We start from the raw sequence: 15,297 nt of genomic DNA, 5'->3' as shown, positions 1-15,297 counted from the left end.
CCTGATTGCACCTTACCCCCATTATGTAGCTGTTATATAAAAAAACATAAATATATACATTCAAATTAGTTCATTTCCCTGCATTGGTTATAAGGCACAATTATCCCTATGGCAGCATGTATTTTCTGAAAAGTATCAGTGTGTTTTCATCAACAAGTAGATCTTACTAACTGCTTTGGGGCTCATTTACATGTAAATCAATTTTATGACACGCCCACTTTACAGCTACACTCATAGGTGTTGCTTTCACAATTTCTTTGAAATGCTTTTTCAAAAGTAGGCAAGTATGAAGTGAAAGTAACCGGCTGTCTGTTTTTTTATTATGTGGTCTGTTTCTATGATAAAATATTTTGTTGCTTTCTATAACAAATAGAGTAGCACAAATGAATGACTATCAATTTAATTGCTTCTATTTCACAGTGGTCTGTTTATATGATGTCAGGTGAATGTTCTTTCTATAAAAGCACTATTAAATGAATATGAATAGAATATATTCTAATCTGCAGTGGTTTCAATAGAAACCACAGTGAAATAGAACATAAACCACTGCCAAATAGATCATGCCATGTCGGATTGTCGTTTAGAAAGAAACCACTGGGGATCGACGGGGGTTTCAGTTTAGACATCAAAACTGATATTTACTAAATGCTGTGAATTAGAAATAAAAACTGCCATCAATTGATGGCAGTTTCTGGTGGTTACTGAATGACACCAATACCGCCGCTTAGTAACTCTAGCCCAGAGTGTAGAAGAGGTGAAAACTGGAAAATCAGTGTCACTAAGCCAGTAGAACGAACAGAAATATGACAAATCCCTGAGGAGAGTCTAAGTGTATCCTCAAGTGCTATGTGTAAGCCTGACTTGTTTATACACATAGAGAAGCCTCCTTCCTCCATTTCTGCACCTTCTGCCAATGTGAGGATGAGCAGCACAAGTCAAGAATTTGCTGACCTAGACATTGAGGATGCTATGGTGGAAGTGTAACAGGATGAGGTGGATATTTGTGTATCTAACACAGGAGCTAATGAAGATGTTGAGAATGATGTTGATGATGAGGATGTTTTTTGTGTAAGTGAGGCACCAGTGGAAGCAGTTCTTGCCCGTGATAAGAAGAAGGCCATTGTCATGGCTGGGCATAACATAAAAAATCCTCCTCTTATGTGTGGAATTATTTTTACCCAAATCTGTCTTGCCATCTGTAGCGTTTGTAATGCCACAGTAAGTAGAGGTAGGGAGTTTAACCATCTTGGAACATTCTCCTTGTTACATAATTTGCACGTGCATGAAAAGTTGTTGCTTCTTATTGTGAATTGTTCTGAATCTGGCTGACCTTTCAATGCCACTATACTTCCCCTAAATAGATATTTAATTAAATAAATAGCTCACAGTTTTTTACCAAATTTATGCATAATAATAATAATAATAATAATAATAATAATAATAATACTTATTATTATTATTAGATTTGTTGTTAAGTGGTTACACACATGACACACCTTATCCTACAGAAGGTTTATTGGATATTCATATAGTACAGTAAAGGACAACAGCAGATTAAACACATATTAAACACACTTTATATTTTCATTTCTGTCGGGAAACTGAGAATTTCAGAGCGGTACTGTGCAGCTGATAAATATTGTCGGAGAAAATACTGTCAAGTTTAAGTAGGAGATTTAACAAAGCTTGCAGAGAGATACAATTGTGAGAGATAAAGCACCAACCAATCAGCTCCTAACTGTCATTTTTTGAACACAGCCTGTAAAGTGACAGTTATGAGCTGATTGGTTGGTGCTTTATCTCTTACAATGTCATATCTCTCCAAGCTTTATTAAATCTCCCCCTAAATGTTTAGGTCTACAAGACAGTTTCTGCAGATATGTGACAGGTGTCAACTACGATCCTGTGGCTTGTCAATGGTCATTGATCTGTAACTGCAAATCCTCCCCTTTGTATCTTCTAACCCTGTATTACATATGTTCAAAATGTCAATATCTGTTAGTGTCTCATGCTATCAAAGGGGGTTCCTTCAAATGCATATAGGGGAGTTGGTATTTCAATTTGATGGTCTCTCAGATAGAGGAGTGCCTGCGCCCAGGGCCATCCTCAGGTTTACTCATACCCTGTGCAAGACTTTTTGACATTTCCGACCCTGCCCTAGAGGTAGATTTATTTAAGCTTCTAAAAATGAAAATAGAGGTGTTGCCCATAGCAACCAATTAGATTCTAGCTATCATTTTTCTATTGCATTTTAGAACATCATAGACAGAATCTGATTGGTTGCGTTGGGCAACACCACCACTTTTCTGTTGGTGTCTGTTTTAGAAGTTTTAGTAAATACCCCTTTATTAAATACCCCCTAGTCTTTGCGTGTGCACTTGTATATTAGAGAATTTATTGGGAAATGTATCAAGGAGGGAAACCAATCCCGTAGTCAGGACTGGCAGAATCCCAGGATTTAGTGGGAAAAATGCTGGGCTTTGAATCTCGGAATTGGTGCCTTCAATCCCAGGTTTTTCAGGATTAAGCTGCATCTTCTCATCAGCCTTGGGGCAGTGATGTGCAATAGTTCAATCAGCTTAGATGCTGCCGCCGGGCCTCCTTTGGCTGCGCTGTGAGGCTACGTGCGACATCATAGGGTTCACGCTGCACAGTCATAAACCAGTCTGCCTTTTATATAGCTGCCCATGCCCAACCGCTCTAGAGTCTGCTGTGGGCTGCTGGTGGCTATGTTAAAGGGAGACCTGGCTTAGTCCCTGGACCTGGTACCTATCTGACTCTGTACCTGAGGCGAGCGGCACAGATGCCAGTGTGGCTTGAGAGGGGAGGAGGAGGACTGAAAGAGAGGAAAGGACTGACTGGCTGCCTGGTGTGGGATTAGGTGGAAGCCTGCTTTTTCCTGCCAGTATAAGACTACATGGTGTCAAGTGAATCTGTGACACAGTGTCACACACACAGCTTGGTTTTTTTAAGTGACTCAGTGGCGCCTGGTCTGGCTGGGGGGGCATGAAAGATTAAAGTTATTTTATTCCTGTGGGGGGAATTAAAGTAGAGAATCATATTTTCATTGATCAACTCAATCCCAAGAATGCTGGGATTCTGATTCTTTCAATCCCGAACCTCAGGATTGATAAAATGAGGCAGAATCGGATTCCCTATCAAGCCTTTTATATAGTGAAAAAGTGGGCAAGTGGAGAAATTGCCTGTGGCAACCAATCAGCTTCTACCAATCATTTTTGAGAATGTACTTGATAAATGTTAGTTAGATGCAGGGGCGTAGTAAGGAAGGAGGGGGCCCATGTGTTCTCCCTGTCCTGGGCCCCCTTCTCTCTCACCGGTGGCCAGCAGCGCACTGGCCACAGCAGTAGACTCTGGGCACTAGTCTGTACCCTGAATCTACTGTGCATTTTCCTGGATATTTCCCTACTGCCCATGCGCAATATGCCGGGAAATATTTCTTCACCGTTAGACTGTATCAAGGCTTGGAAGTGGTGAAGTTGCTCATAGAAACCAATCAGCTTCGAACTGTCATTTATCTAGCACAGCCTGTAGAATGACAGTTAGAAGCTGACTGGTTGATAATTGATACCTCTCTCTCCAAGATTTGATAAATCTCTCTCTAAGATCCAATGGGACAGGGATTGATAAAAATAACTAATATTCTCTGTACAGCATTTTATAAATTGGTGGTGCTATGTCAATAAATATTAATTAAATAACTGCTGTATAGGACGATTGAAGAATAATGCATTACCCCTAACAATATGTCTTGCAAATTGAAACAGACAATTTCAGCTCATAATTGACTTGATGCTGTGTAATCTTTATGTAAGTAATATATGCATATTAATAAACCATTCAGAGTTGTGTATTTATTTGCTGTTCAATAATCTGAGATTACACCATACGGGCAAAATGAAACTGGACATTTTATCTTCAAGAGAAATTGTAACTGGAGTGAAGGCAATTTGTTCCCATTGAGAAATGCAATGATTATATTATTAGGCATTAGCCGTAATTTACTCAACACTTGACAATGGAATGTAGGAACGATATGGAAAAATAGACACTGGTAGAAGTGTGTTTTGTTAAGTGTTGATCTAACCTTTTTATGTCTCGTATGTATACTAAATGTCCTCCTCTTAGCACAGAACATTGACAGAACAAAATATAACAACTAGAAAAATCCCTGAGCCTGTAGATAAACAAAGATAATAACATAACACTAAATTTAGGTCAAACATTTGTACCCAAGCTATAGAAAACAATCATTACCTTAATTATATAAAGGTTGTTAAAGATTAATTTGCAAAATCTTTGTTATGGCAGCAAACTATAATCGGCACTGTTTCCATAGTTGCAGAATTTGCTAATAAATGTCATTATTTAACAATCAATTACCAAATGGCAGTATCAGAGCATTTCTGTGGCTTATGCAGGCGATTTCACTTAGACGTCCTATTTCAAGTATCGAATTTTTAGTAAGTTGTCATACAATTATAATACTTTTCTTTACACAAAATCATTTTGGCTTGAGTTACCATTTAATTAATAGTAATCTATACTCATATTTTGATGCTATTTTTTTTACATAAATTGTTGTTGAAAGAGTAGTTGTGGGTTGATTTTATGCCTGAGGCAATTGAAACACCAAAGCTGTGACTCTGGGTTAATAACTTCGTGGTGAATGGGTTGTTTTGTCTTTTAAATAAATATTGTTTTGAGGGTGGATAATGCTGATTTTCTTGGCTTGACCTATTGGTAAAAGGGATGTTTGGAAGGGTTTGGTATCTGATATTAGACAGGGGAGTGTTTCTGTTTGGGCCTCTATGTATCCTGTGATCTTTACTGGAATGAGAAAATCCAAAATTGCTATAAAATGAAATAATATTGTTAATAATATTGTGTATTGTTGTACACATTACCTATAAGAAACAATGGCCCTCATTCAGAGCCGTACGCTCTGAGCAGAGCGCACGCTCTGATTGAGGGCCGCCCTCCATAATTATGGTGCGTCCTCCTGGACGCTCGTATAGCTGTGGGTCACCACCCACAGCCTATACGAGCGTGCAGTTTGATGGCCGCGATGGTCTTGACCATCGTGACCATCGCCACTGCGAGCCGAAGCCTGCGGTTGAGGTTTTCAACCGCAAGGCCCGGAGTGATTTTGGCTCTATCAGAGCCAAAATCACTCCCACTGACATCACTAGTGATGTCAGTGGGCCGGCTTCTGACGGTAGGCATTCCCTTGGGAACGCCCCCATCAGGGAGGCACGCCCCCAGCACGCCCACCAAAGGGGGCGTGCTGTCAATCAACATCGACAGCACGCCCCCTTTGATCAGACACAACGAGCGAAGGAAAGTCCTTCACTCGTCGCGTTTGGCGCATGCGCACGACGGAGCTCCCTCCGTCGTGCGCATGCTCAGTGCAGACCATCGACCCACTTGCGAGCGGACAGCCGCTCGCGAGTGGGTCTGAATCAGGGCCAATGTTTTATTTGTTACTCTTTGTACACAATTTACAGCTGTTTCACTGTTGTATTTTATGTCAATTATTACGCTAAATAAAGATTTAAACAAAAAATGTCAATAGCTTTGTCTGCTCTATTTGTTCTCTCTACTTCTCTCTTTAACTCTTACCTTCTCTTTATCTGTTGTTTACTCTTTTCCTTCTTTGTTTTCTCCTCCCTTTCTTTTTCTGTGCTTTCTTTTGTTGTGTCTTGTTTATTGCTTAATTTTTGGCAGAGGGCTGATACAGCAAGGAACGCAGTTACAAAGACGCATGCAATCAGTCGATTAATTTTCATTGCGCATGCATATGCATCGCAGTGCGCGTGCGCGAACTAACAATTGCGATGGGGACTGTGGTTCCAGAGGCCTCGCAGACCATTAACAGAGTGATTGACAGGAAGTGCCGTTTGTGGGTGATAACGGGGGAGGGAAGTGGGGGTGGTAGGGTGAACACAGGCGTGCTAGTACATTTCAATGTCATTGCATGGGCGTGCATAAATTAGACAATGCAATCACATACGCAGTGTGAGGTCTCATAGTTTGTAGGGCAGTTAGCAATTCCCCAGTAAGCACTGGTCAACCACTAGTATGCAAATGTATCTGAACCTTTTCGATGTTACCGATGTGTATGCTCTGCTGGAAGGGCAATTAGCAACAAAACCTGCATTCAGAACATTAGCAGGTGACAACCATCACATAGTAACTGTTTGGCTGGGTTAATAGTAGGAAAGATGTAATGCGTATGTTCCAGGTATGCAGTTGGGATGCCGACGGTCTAAATGCAGACCGTCGGCATCCCGACTGTCTAATACCGGTAATTGTCTAATGACAGGTGTCGAAATCCCGACGCCTGTCATTTTACTTACGCCGGGAGCCAGACGCCCGGCATCCCGATCAAAGGTAAGCCTGGCGCCAGGTGCGGAAAGCCACGGGGGGGAGGGTTAGGTTAGGGGTTTCCAGGGGTGGGACTTAGGGTAAGGCACCCCCCCAGGAGGGTTACGGTTAGGCTAGGGGAAGGGGGTTTATGGTTAGGCACCCCCAGGGGGAGGTTAGGGTTAGGCATCCCCCTGGGAGACTTAGGTTTAGGCAGCAGGGAAGGTTTAGGCACTTACAGGGGAGGTAAGGGTTAGGTACTTGGAGGGGAGGAAAGGGTTAGGCACCCCTAAGGGGGGGGATAGCATTAGGGGGGGTTAGGTTAGTGAATAGGAAAATACTTACCTGTCGGGCTTAGAACCATCAGTCTTCCAGTGTCAGCATTAGAATGGCCGGGCATGCGTCCGGTGGTAAATCATACCGATCCCATGTTCCATTGCAAAGCCACTCTGCTTTTGCATACTTTTTAAATGTTTTTTTGTTTTGTTTTCTTACGTATTGATCCTTTTGTTTTGAAGTCAAATAGTTTAAATTACTTGCTTTACATGTTTTTATTTATTTTTTATTTTTTTTTATAAAAATGTTGGTTAATTTTATGTGCTTATAGTGTAGTGCAGTGGTTGCCAAGCTGGGCACCGTGGCACTCTGGGGTGCCGTGGGACACTTGCAGGGGTGCCTAAGTTTGGTGGTCCACACAAATTGGAAAATAATTAAGTACTATGTAATGTAAATATGTGGACAAACAGAATGACAAACCTGTCCACCACCACATATGTGAACTGAAGATTGACAGAGAAGCACATTTTACTTCACTGTACTACATTTTTATCAAAATATATCACTAACAAAATTACACTTAGGGGTGCTTTGAAACAATTTCTGATACTCTAGTGCACAATAATTATTTAAGTGTTTTTAACCAATGGTGTACTGTGTTATGTTGTAGTGCCAGAGGCATGTATACCAAACTAGCCTTCTTAAAATCAACTGTGAGCTTGTCTATATTAAACGTCATGCATAAATAAATTAGCATACAGTATATGTATGTGTTATGTTAAAAAATGTTAAAGCTTAAAATTGTATTTAATTGTGGATGTGAAATTTCCCAAAAAATCAATTTCTGCAAATACGCTTCGCTACAGACTCAGAAGAAGATAAATCCCGGGTCTGGGTGGTCCCACTTGTGCCCTGGCCAGAGCTTGTTTCTGGTTGCTCTGTGGGCAGGTCCACCTTGTTGTCACTTGAAGTAGGGCCTGGAAGTTGTTCTTTAATATCCTTGAGATCTTGATGGATCTCTGCCAGAATGGAGTTTTGCTCCCGCATGCTGCTATGGAATGATGTGGTCATCAACTCAATGGCTGCAGTTTGGTTTGCCACTGCAACCATAAGGTCATTGATGACATCGACCAGCGTGGCAGTGGTGGATGGGGATGACACAGTTGATGGTGGTTGTGTTTTCCCCCCCATCAAATTGCAACCTTTGAGTGTTTTGTATTTCTAAAGGTAGCGAAATAAACGTTAAAAAATAATTACTGGGACAGACTAACAGACAGACAGACAGATACCAAACTCAGCATGCGGAGCATTTGGGGCAGGACCCAACAGGTGTTGTAATTGGGCCTCTGCCAAAAAACTCCTTTCTATGGCAGGCATAGAGGGGTCAAATGTAAAATCTCAGGGAGTGGACCTCCTGGCCCTTTTGTGTGCTGGATCTGAGATTTAATTTTGCTCCGGAGTCTGTAGCAAAGCTCACTCCATCTAATTTAATTATATGACAAGTCAAATTATATATTTTTTTAAAAACATTACCAAATTTACAAATAAATAATTACACAATTTTTTTTTAAAAACACAAGTAATAAAAATAATTTTTTTAAATATAAACAATAAACACAGTGGTTCACAAACTTCAACCTATGGACCTGACCTAAATAATTAATATAATGTAATCTAGCAGGTATACAGGTGTATTCTTTATTCACTGACACATTGCCATATATACATTTTAGAATTAATTTAATAAATGACTATTAATTTATTCTTACCGTTTTCACAGATAATTAGTAATATGGAAATTGGAGCTCACAGATTGCATTTTTGGGGAAATTTCCAACCAGATCCTTCCATATTCTTTTCCTGGAACTTTGGTCCACTATGAAACCTGGATAATGCCTCTTGTATCAGCAAATCATCCTTCCTCTTACTAAAGAAAAAATATATTCATAAATGGAACCTCACTAAACAGGAAAGGGCATCAATTAAATACTTACAAAATGATAAAGATATTATCATAAAGCCTTCTGACAAAGGGGGAGTATTGTCATAATGAATAGATAAGAGATCTATTGACAGCTCCCACTTACCAAAAATTATACAGTGATCCCACTCACAAAACAAGGGCCCTTTTCAGCAAGTTCATTGAGGAAAACTATAGGAATGTAGTGATCACCAAGGATGAGAAAGAATATCTTGATATCAGCAACCCTTTGATGCCAACAATATATATATTCTGAACCACAGAAAAAAAGGATATTCCCTCCAGCACACTGCAGCAATATCAGCAAGAATACTTGAATCCTACATGATAATATAAATTCAGAGGTTTTAGTTGCATACATATATATATTCTCCCAAAGGTCCACAAAGATGAAAATAACCTACCAGGACATCCAATTATTGCAGGAACCAACAGCCTCACAAGTAACCTGTCAGAATATATCAATCATCACCTCCAACCCTTGGTCGTTCAAAACAGATCACACCTAAGGGACACCACAGATGCTCTTACTAAAATTAAAGACATCACCTGGGATGAGGACATGTTCATGATATCTGCTGATATCACTTCTCTATGTACTATCATTGAACATGAAAAGGTTATTAAAGTGACTGCCTTGTACCTAGAGAACACAGAACTGGACCCAAGTAAGATCTCTTTTCTCATGGAAAGCATCAAGTGCATTCTCAACCATAATAATTTCTTCTTTAATGGAGATTATTTTGTACAGCATATCGGAACTGCGATGGGCACTATGTTCGCCCCAAGTTATGATCATTCCTTGCTAAGTGGGAAGAGGAGAATATTTGGAGTAGTATGTACTGGGGGGTGAACTTGATGTCCTGGTTCCGATATATAGACAACTTCCTGTTCTTTTGGAAGGAATCTGAAGACACTCTGAGAACCTTCTGTTCACTTATCAATATGAACTCATTAAACCTACATTTCTCTTTCAATATTATCAAGACTGAATGTAATTTTCTTGACCTAACCCTATATATTGAAGATGACCACATTCATGCCAGGTACTATTAAAAGCCGACTGACACCAACAGTTATACTGACAAAGAGAGCGAGCACCTCGATAGATGGCTGAAACAGGTACCCAAAGGTAGTGTTGGACTGGAACAAGGGCCTACCAGGGGATTGCAATGTTAGGGACCCACTGAAAAACTGCCAACCTGATGCAGAACACATTTTTTGTCCCCTCAAAGGGACCTCTAAGTAGCAGCTGCATGAACCAGGGACTCAGGGAATGTAGTTAGTAGAATAACAGTATGGAACACAGAGCATGATTCAGCCAAATGCAGGCATGCCAGTGCATTCGCACATCATTTCAGGGGCGTGCATAAATTACCCACTGCGACAGCCTATGCAGCCTGAGGTCTCTAAGTGTGCTTAGCAATTTCTGGGTAAGGTCAGTGTGCATATGGGTCCGATGTTACTCGATGTTACCGGTTATTTTGCTATATTGCTAAAGTATACAGATGTGAGTAAGGGGAAGTGGGTGTCCTTAAGTTAGGCTGCGATCGCAATGCGAATGCAAACATTTGCATATCATCGCTGATATTAGCAGCAGCGTTGTGTGCATATTAGCAGAATAGCAATCCTTGCTGAATCAGGCCCACAGACAGTTCAGGCAGACAAAATATATGGAACACATGGAGGTTTCAGAACAGCTGGAAGGCACCTTCCTGTGTGCCTCTGCTCAATAATAATACTGTTCAATTCCTATACAATAGACCAACATGGCTATCCAAATCATATAGTGTGCATCTACAACTTTATTGTATAGTATACATTGCATGCATGAGGAATTTGCTGGTCTCCCTACCAACATGGAAATAAAAATGAGCAGGCAATAGGGCAGAGTCACAGTGTATTATTTACCAGATTAAGAATTTACTCTAAGAAAACACCTGTTTTGTGGGATACCCACAAATATTAAGCATCCCCCTAATGTATTATGGAGGGATCACAGCCGATATCTGTTGCTGTCTCTCCATTTCCGCTGTCACCACAACCCCCATAGGTTTTTATGGAGGATGCAATGCTGTCAGATTTATCAAGTTCCGGAATGCGAAGCATTTCAGGACCTTGTTCCCCGCTACTTATGCCATCTGAAGATGGCGTAAGCGGCTGTATGGGCTACATATTGCAAATCTTGACAAGAGAGGGTACCATAGGAACCCTCCCCCGGCACTGGCTGCCACGCATGTGTGGTCAGTAGACTGCACATGTGCAGGAGTCCCAGCACAGGTGTGAAGAGACCACTGATGTGGTCACTTCCCTCCCAGCACATCGCAGGGGCCCCTGTCCCTGCATGTGCTATTTCATACATTTGGATAAATAATTCTGAATGGCATCCAAAGAGGTTCTGCATCAGCCCAGGCTATTATTATCAGTTGCCTTCTAGTACAATGGTCTATACAGGTAAGGGAAACCACCAGACCCCATGGACAACTGCAGGAACTCTGCACAAACAATTCACAGCACAAAGAAGAATAATGAAAGGACAGAGTTGCAATGAACTTACAGTCGCTTATTGTACGGGTGCAGCTTCCATCAGGCCCTGTAGCAGACCTTGAGAGTTGTGGGCCTTGGTGCAAAAATATGCTTTGGGACCCCCCTGGAATCTCCTCTTCGTAGCACATCCATCCCCATACCTGGCACCACCACCCCCATTCCTAGCACCCCACACCCCTGGCACACATCCACAAACAAAAACTGTAATGATGGATGGTGGAATGTGGGAACTTCTGTTCTACAGAAAAACATGGAGAGAGAGGTCAGCTGGTGGATGATAACCTATTTATAGTGTATACTAGAATTTCCCAAACTCTGCCATTACAGTCCAGGTTGAAGTATATCCATGTTTGAGCACAGATGTGTGTGCGTTTGTATATATATATATATATATTATATAATGTATGGGATACATTTAATATCCCAACAGCGGGAATTCCGTGGGTCACAATGCCGATGCCGGAATCCTGACACTTAGGGAATACCAGAGCCGGAATCCCAACCGCCGGAATCCTGAAGGTAAGTAGCGGGGTTGGGGGGTTAGGGTTTAGCCACTAGGGGGAGGTTAAGTTTAGGCACAGGTGAGGGTTAGGGTAGGGTTAGGTTAGGAATACTTACCCTGAGACTCCAGGATGCCAGCATCGTAATTCTGACTGGGATCTCTAACGCTGGCATCCCGTACCCAACCCATATGTATATGTATAAATAGAAAGTCAGTGCGCTGATTCAATAGTTCTATAAATGTCTCTACAGTATATCCAATTGCAAAGTACAAAAAACTGTCTACTTAATAGGATGGGAGCAATATAAATGTCAAAGCACTTGCCACACTTTTATCTGTGGCCGGTGACTTCCCCGGTAACCAATACCTGACTCCAGTCTATAATCAATCTAGAAAGAAAGCACAGAGAGAGGGTGGCGCCACATCGTGCATCAAATAGATAAAATGTATTTGCAATTCAGCCGCTTTTGTTTTAAAAGCCGGCCTCCTGGCCGCTCGCTAAGCTGTGGGTGACCACCCACAGCTTTAGCGAGTGACCAGGTGATGGTCGTGATGGACGAGACCATCGTGACCATCGGGGCTTGCGACGAGACCCTTGCGGTAGGTTCTCGTCTACCGCAAGCCCCAGGTAGCTTCCTGCTGTAAAAGAGCAGGAAGTTCCCTACTGACATCACTGGTGATATCAGTAGGGCCGCCCACAAATGGCAGGCGTTCCTTCGGGAACGCCTCCATTTGTCTGCCTACCCCCCCACCCCACCTACAAAACAGTTTGTTGTGAGCCCTGGAGCGAGTGAATTTGTCACCCGCTCCGGGGCTTGTGCACGCGCACTGCGAGCGCTGCGTGTGCGCAGGCCCTCACCATCGACCCGCTTGCGAGTGCATAGCGCTTGCAATCGGATCTGAATGAGGGCCCTTGTGCACTCATTTAGGGAATCTTTTTTTCTTTTGTTTCAAATATTATTAACATGTTCTCTTATATGGGAGCTTAGATTTATTTTTGTGCGGCCCACATATTGGAGGCTGCATGGAGAGGATATTAGATAAATTACCCCTTGGGTGTCACATGTTATGGTTTCTTTAATCCTATAATTTTTTTATGTTGTATTTGATGAAACCACATACTGACAAAGTTTGTTTCTTTTGGGTCGTTTTACAGGCCTTACACCAGGCCTTACAAAGCTGCGTTCAGCATTGCATTTGCGATCCTAGCTGACTCAGGCCCTCAGTCCCATCATGCTCTGTCTCCACTTTCTCTGTATGAATACTACCTCAATCACTTGCATCTGAGACTCTGGTAGAAAGGACACACACTTAACTTACCTCACAGTCTACTTCCATCTTCTGTCTGTCTGCTCTGGCCAGCTCCTCAGGAGTCCTCACACAAGCAGCCCGCCGCAGCTCCTCTGTCCTCCTCCCCCATTTAGCAGTGCGGCATGACATTACAGCGCTGACTTAAGTGAAAAACTTTATTGAGGGAACGCCGGCCAGTAGTTAAGTTAGCAGGTGGAGCGGGACTCAAGAAGTGACTCATGAGTCACTCACTCACCTCATTTTCCAGCAGCGGCGTAGCCAATGAACGGCTCCTCCACGTGGATTCCAGCCAATGAGTGGTCACTAATATTAAGCCGCTGCTGATTGGCTGGCCGCCCCGCACTATTAGTAAATCAAGCCCAGAGCTGTCATTAGCGTTACTGTAACAATATGCTGTAGCGGGCTATCAGCATAGGCCAGGGGTGCCCTGGAGATCTCCCCAGGGATCCCTGGCCTGGGCTGACTAGCAGTCAGGGCTGATGCTGCGGCTGGGGACCTGGTGAAAGGGCACCCCTGGCTGTGGCATCAGTACCCCGCTAGAAAGGGTCTGGAGCTGGTTTTAAATATAGGGAGAGCCTCACGCCATTTTTTATCTCCCTATATTTAAAACCAGCTCTGTCCCTGCTGCCTGGTGCTGGTTCTTAAATTACAGTAGAACCCTACACATTTTTTTTCAATGTAATTTTAAGAAACAGGACTGGCTGGCAAGTCCGGGGCTGATTAGGCTTTTGGGGGGGGACCTCATATAATTTTTAAAACAATAATTAACCCTACTTAAACAAGTTAAAAAAAAAGATACAGAAATCACAACAATTTGTGTATGTTTCAGCGAAACTCACAGCTCAAGAGGTGAGTGTTTAAAACTTCTATTTCACAGTGAGTTTGCTACAATCTCACACGAGACTGGAATCTCAAATCTTAGTAAATTTGCGAGTTGCATCTTTTTCATCTAAAGTACTTACTAATTTGGCCAATGGTGAGTTTTTTCGAGTTTGCAATCTCACATGAGTATTAACAGTGAAAAAAGAGAACTCACTTCAAACTCACTAGAGTTTGACTTTAGTAAATTTGCGAGATGAATAAAATGCCTAAACTCACATGAGTTTGCAAACTCACACAAACTCACACAAACTCAACCCTTAGTAAATTTACCCCATAGTATCTTAGTAAGGATAGGAAGGAATTAACCACCGTCCTCTAATAATATCAATACCTACGATATTTGACTGTATTATATTACGGGAAATACAAGCATGAAAGGCAGAGACAGGACCGGATTTTAAGGAAGACTCCTGGACAAGACACCCACACAAAGCCCTGACGAAGCCTGCAAACGATTGGATGGGTGAAATGCGTTGGCCATGCCCCCTCTATGCAGTTTATCGGAAGATGGCAGGCAGTGAGAGAGACCGTGTACGCCCACCAGTGGACGTCTCCTCGGAACCCCCCGCTCCGGATCTCTACAACACCAGACAGAGCAGTGGTAGCAGGAGGTAAGAGGATTGTCTCCATATTCAACACCAACACTTGCCACATGCAGACATGGTAAAACGCCTTCATCTATACTTATACTAATGCCTCACTAAGAAAGATTGGAGTTCATATCCACTAGCCTGACTTACAGTTACAACGAACTGGGAAACCTGGTGGGCTGCAACTCTCTTCAAAGTCCCTAGTGCTTTAGGTGCGCACATCAGGACTTTTTTAACCCAAACAACCAACCTGGCTATTGGAAAATGGACAAACTGAATCCCAATATATTTGAACTATAATTGAGAAAGAAGTTTTTTTCTTTGTTTTGTCTGAATGTATATGATATATTGTATCAATTGATATCTGTGCAATTTGATCTATAGTCCTTACTTTTTATCCTACTGTACCTGATTTTTTATGATTGATTCAAGTATCATGTGTGTTATTTCACCATAAGAAATTGTAAGGTTTTAACTCTAAGATTGCGCCTGTAAAGCACATTATTTTGATACCTAGCAGTTGGTTTAAGTTTTAATCAATTTAGTAAGTTGGTGTCAGAGCCGTAACTAGGCTTTTTGGTGCCCTGTGCCAGAAAGAGAATTGGCGCCCCCTCATTTTTCAAAGGGACATAATGCATCCAAAATAGGGCCATGGCTTCATGGGGAAGGGCCAGGGAAGAGATGGGAGAGGCCAGGAGATGCTGGGGATGAAATAAAAGGAAGCTACAAGCAAGAATGATAATAAACAGATATTTGACAGGCCCAAACAGCACCCCCTGACCAATTGTTATGACCATGGTTGGGTAAAGTGACAGTGTCCTTCT

This window comes from Taudactylus pleione, unplaced genomic scaffold, assembly GCF_031769625.1.
Source record: "Taudactylus pleione unplaced genomic scaffold, aTauple2 ptg000156l, whole genome shotgun sequence".
Taxonomy (NCBI): Eukaryota; Metazoa; Chordata; class Amphibia; order Anura; family Myobatrachidae; genus Taudactylus; species Taudactylus pleione.
The sequence above is the reverse complement of the archived record's forward strand: the minus strand, read 5'-3'. Positions refer to the sequence as shown.